This window comes from Lactuca saligna, chromosome 9 (assembly GCF_052625555.1).
Source record: "Lactuca saligna cultivar CGN05327 chromosome 9, ASM5262555v1, whole genome shotgun sequence".
Classification (NCBI taxonomy): Eukaryota; Viridiplantae; Streptophyta; class Magnoliopsida; order Asterales; family Asteraceae; genus Lactuca; species Lactuca saligna.
Genome location: NC_136425.1, coordinates 48,760,960 through 48,766,959, shown reverse-complemented (window position 1 = coordinate 48,766,959; position 6,000 = coordinate 48,760,960).

Here is a 6,000-nt window from a genome sequence, read left to right as displayed (position 1 = left end):
TACAAAGTTTTGATGGGTTGTCATAAAATGCCCAAAATGACATTTGGTGCCAACGATGGATCATCCAAGTAGTGCTTCGAAATAATTAAAAAACACATTATGTGTGAGACCCATATATTACACGGGTTGATTAAAACATTTTTGTTGTCTTATTTATAGAAACGATATTCTTGCATGTATTAACCAATATTTATATATGATAAATGTAAGAGATTAGAAAGCATGAAAGAAACAAATCTGAAAGGTTTGATTTGCAAGAATGAATATTATATATATACCTTAAAAAGCATTTACAAGATTTTGTTGAATTTTAAGAGGTACAATCCTTAAAACATCATATACAACTAAGTCATGCATTGCATATTTATCCGGTTAACGTGTATTTTAAACCTTAAATGTTGATGGCGTTTGACCTGGTCCTCTTACAAATTACATATTTTGACATGGTCCTGTTCCTTATCCTACCCAACAACTTCAACAAAAAGGCAACTTCTCATTCCGATTTTTTAGAAAATACCTCTTCTTCAGGAATACACTATAAATTTAAGAGACTCGTCGCTACACTAAGCCAAAGTCATCTCCCATTACAGACTACATATTTATGTGTTTACTTTCTCCAATTTCGATGTGATCTCTCTCTCTCTCTATATATATATATGTATATATATATATATATATGCCTCTCTTATGTGTGCATCTTTGATTCCATGTAGGTTTGCTGGTTGATATCAATAGAATGTTTATGGAAGTGGTGGTGGTTGAAACAGCAACATCACTCCCCTGTCAGGTAGTACCAGGGTAGAGCCCTAAATCGATTTATGTTTTAGTTTATATATATTTCTTTAGTTTTGCTTTGATTTTGGGTTCACGCACTTTTTGATTCTCTGTATTTATTGAAGACACATCTTCATCTCTCTCTCTCTCTCTCTCTCTCTCTCTCTCTCTATCTATCTATCTATCTCACTATAATCTCCATTAAAACCCCTAGCTTGGAGCTCTTAGAGCTCCCCTGTTCCATGACCATAAAATATTTTGAGCCAAAGACATCGCCATCCATCTCTGTCTATAAAAAAGCCCTAATCGCCACCACCACAATTAAATAAACAAAATAACGATCTTGATGATATCATTATCAATGAAAAGGTAATGTCTTTCATTAATTTCTGCAATTAAATAAGCAAATAATGATGTTATGTTGCAACCGGAAACTTAAAGGACTGTATTGCCAAAATGGAACCATCTGGAATGCTTTTTCATATTGTTCTTCCAAAAGAGTTGCCCTGAAGAATGCCCATATTGATATAATTCTTTCATTTTGTTCTTTAATCATTTGTTCTATTTTCTTTTTAAATACCATTTATTTTTGTTCCGTTGATTCCCAAGTTGAAATTTTTATGTTTCCAAGGTTATGATCACAATTCATGCTTTCAAATTATTAGGTTTTGGGAAGAAATGCTTTCTTAAAGTTGAATTTTAAGAGAAGGTTGATTATTTGATCTTATGTAGCATCTTCATATCTAGATATTGGCTCCCTTCCCCCTTTATCTTCTCTCACCTTCTCTGTGGTTGTGAACACGAAAGGTAAGTATGAAATTCCCCTATCTCTTTCTCTCAATCAAACGATGCCATCTGGTTTCATTATAAAGACCATATCATATATATGGGGATGGATGGAAAATTTGATCATATTGGTTTACTTATTTGCAACATTGAAATATCTCTATTAAACTTTAGCGTCAGACCATATTCTCCTTCAAAGCCCCAACTTCTATGAAAACGGTGTAAAGAAAAAGACAAACTGCGAAACAAGGAAATTGCATATAAACTATTTGTAGAAATGCTTGAGAGAGAATATAACAAGAGGCTATGAGCTCTACAAAATCTTTCTTTATGTTCTGTTTTTAAAAGAAATTTGTTCCTGATTGCATTTATGTTCTTATTATATGGAATTATCAATTCTAAGACACTACATGTGTCTCTAGAAACATTCATCCTTAAGAACATTTTTCAAGCATGTGATTTGAAATAGGAACATATAATGAGTTGTAAATTTTTTATTTATGGTTGTTTTAAGGTTGTATCTTACTATAGAAGCATTCTTTGGTGTAATAAGAACACTTTACAAACTGCAAAAAACAAGAATTATTTAGCATTTAATTCAGTTTTTTAATAGAGATTGAAAAACAGCTTGAAAGGGCTGCTCTTGATGAAAATGAGGTAAATTTTGGTTTATATTTTTTTGATGCAATTTATTTTATATAGTTTATAATTTTGGTCCATTAAAGTTTCAATTCCCTAGGACAATTGACCAAATGGAACCTCTATGGAGAGAACTAGAAAGGAGTTTACCTGTTGAGGTCTGAGTCATAAAGATTTATGTTGCATGCATCCCAGATATTGTACATGATGCAAATCTTTAAACATGTTCTTTTTTTAGCTGTTTTAGCAGCTTATTTTGTCACCGGGGTAGGTGATCATATATTGATCCTTCTTCCTTTAGAGTCAAGTTCCTTCTACCCGAGCTTCTTTTTGCTGATTTTCTTCTTAGTTTACCTACCCTGCTGCTAGGTAACAACATCGAGGAGGCTAGACCATATTGTATTTGTCAGAAGATATGAGTACATGTATTAGTTATACTAGGTAAATTTAGAACATGAAACATGTTTCCTATAGAAAGTAAATAGGTTTTGAAAAGAAGGTCGTGTTTACCACGTTACTACCTTAATTTATTATTCTAGCTTTAACTAATGTGTTGTATATATCGAAGTCGGAACGGAACAATTCGTTTGACAGTTATAGGAATCGAGAAACCGCATGAATGACCAGAAAGTAAAGCATATCAGCTCTTGGAAGTTTGCTGTGATTTTTCTAAATTTGAGAATTAAGTTGTAGTTATTTTGTAAGTTTTTAATTTGTAAAGGGTAGTTTGGTCATTACTGAATAATACATGAATTTGGGTCTGTATGAATTCAAGATTATGCTGAACTGTTGGAGTTTCCTTAGTGATGCTAAAGATCATTTTTTTTTTTTGAAAGTTCAAATAAGTTTGAAAATGTTGTAGAATTAGATTGATCAATGTATTTTGGTCGAAATTAAGGAAAATGGATAAAAGGAGTAAAAGTCAGAAAGGTTTATTTGTTAAATATGAGTTTACCTTTTTTAGAGTTAATAAAATTAACTCTGCTCTTAGTAATGTCAAAAAGGCAAATCAATTATTTTTGAAGGTTTTGTTAATTTTATGATTGTTGGCTTTTTGCTTAGTGACTAATTAGGAGATGTATTTAGTTGGTTACTACTTTGAATTTTTAAACATTAAATGTAGTATTTATATACTAAAAGAACTACCAAATAACCAACACAAAATGGTTCATGAATTATTCAACCAATTACTCATTTTCCACGTCAATTTGATTACACTAATCAAACAATTTTTTTGAATGGAAATATTGATCAAATTGATTTTTTTTCCATGAAAATTGAATTACATCGATCAAATAATTTCGTTGTGTGAGCATTTTTTTCAAAAAGATTATTTATTTGTAGTATTTTATCTCTATAAAGAATGAAGACAATATTTATGACTCGAACGGCTACATAATCGGTGCTCCTTATGATTGAGTTCATTGTCATTAAAAGCCGAAGATCAATAGATTTCAAGCCTTTAAGACATTGACTCTAATTTCTGAAAAACTTATTCGCACCCGTCGGTTGGTGCGGGTAAACGACTAGTGTGTGTGTGTGTGTGTGTCTATATATATATATATATATATATATATATATATATATATATATATATATATATATATATATATATATATATATATATATATATATATATATAGTAATTAGTTGAGTTGATTTCAATAAAAAAAAAAAAAATATATCACATTATAAAATTAAGAAATTCTACAATTTTACATAATGAAATGTTGTAAAAGTTTTTAAAAAGTGAAATTTGATTTATTAGAATATACGACTACAACGGAAAAAAAATCGGTTTCTATTAATCTTGTATTTTTTATGAGTAAATTAAATTTATTATATTATATTAACGACAAAAGTTAAAAACCGAAAGGAGGTAGATAAAATGAAAAGTTAAGGAAAAAAAAGATTAGGAGTGGCGTTTTGTGGTAATTATGGTCTCAATAATTAAGGGTGGTCCTCTTTAATAATAATAATTATTATTATTATTGACCGACAGATATTACATATAATAAATTAGTTACATAAAATATTTTCCACTTTGTTAATAGCTCATTTATATGACCTGCTACGTATAGAAAATAAAAAAATATTCATTAATTTATTTCATATGTGTATGTTATAGGTTAGATAACAACAAACAAAAGATAATCATAGACAAGCATCACAGCTCAAAATAGGAACACTTTAGATGCTTAGAACAAAATTTTAAAATTGAAGTCACTATATAGACGAAAAACAAATTAGATAGCATATTAATATTTGGTCAATAAAACAAATAATTAATTAAAAGTAAAGAAACATTATTATATTTAAGTTTTTTAATTGGGGAATTGAGTAATCTAATTATTTTTTGAATGTTTTTTTAAATATTATTTTATTATTATTATTATTATTATTTTGCAAAATGACCACTTGGGTTGGAATGTTTGTTCCGGACTAGATTTCAAATTCGGTTAAATAGGCAGATAATTCTAAACCGATAATATGATATTCTTATAAATACCATTTAACCTGTTTTGCACTTTGACATCCCTATTTCGGACTACATTTCAACATCTCATTCTGAACACCTCAACAACTGAAAATGTCTTCCGATAGCAATGAAGAAATACAATTTTTGTTTGTAAGTTTCAAATTTGTTTCTATTTAAATGCATTATTTTAGATTATACGTTAAAATATGTTTACTGTACACAATTATATAGATACTAGTTTATAACCCATAAGAAGCACGGTTATAAAATTATTTAAACTTTTACAGTAAAAACTCAAAATTATTAATCAATTATTTTAAATAAATTATTAATTTAAGAGATAATTTTATTAGTTATGTGAAATTATAATCGTTGATTTAAATAAATATGTAAAATTAACTTTTAATATATATATATATATATATATATATATATATATATATATATATATATATATATATATATATATATATATATATATTAGACATTTTTATTTGTGAATTAATGAAAACAATAATATAAAATTTAAATTTTAAAATAAAGAATAAATATATTGACAAATAGCATCACATTAATGAGAATGTCTAATAAATTTAAAATAAAGAACTAATAGATTGACAAATAACAACACATTAATTAAAAGATCTAATATGGTGACACATGACAAAAGAACTACTATTTTATTAGTATATAGAAGTTATAAGGTTTCCTGTGAATTTTAATTGTGTTAAGGCAATTATATGATTACATAGACTTATACATTTATACTACATGATTCATCGTTAACAAAAACCCTAATTTTTGTTAGTCTGAAATGTGTCCGGAATTCAAAAATCATGTTCAGAATACAATGACCTGGGTCTGGAATTTTGGTGTTTAAGAGGTATATTCTAGGGTTTCTAAAATATCCCATGTGGATAATAGGAAAGTAGATAATTACCAAATTTGAATTAATATTATTTAATTCAAATTAGGGTTATTTAGGGTTTCCTTGTACTACTATATAAAGGACCTTAGCCCTTATATTTTCGGCCACCATTCAATTCAAAAGGATATCCGAACTTCTAAGCCCCCTCTTCTCTCTCCTAAGTCATTCTCTTGCTAGTTGGGTGTGATTCCATTAGAGGCATGACACTTGTGGTGCCTACTTCCAAGACATATTTCAAAGAGAATTTTTAGTTGTTTGATATAACAACTCAAATGTATGCAACTCTAAACCTTTTCTTTAGTAATTTCGAAAACTACCTAGGGTTTCTAGGGTTCTTATTTTGATGTTCTTAGTTATAGGTTCAATAGAGAAAACACAAATCTTGTTTTGGGTT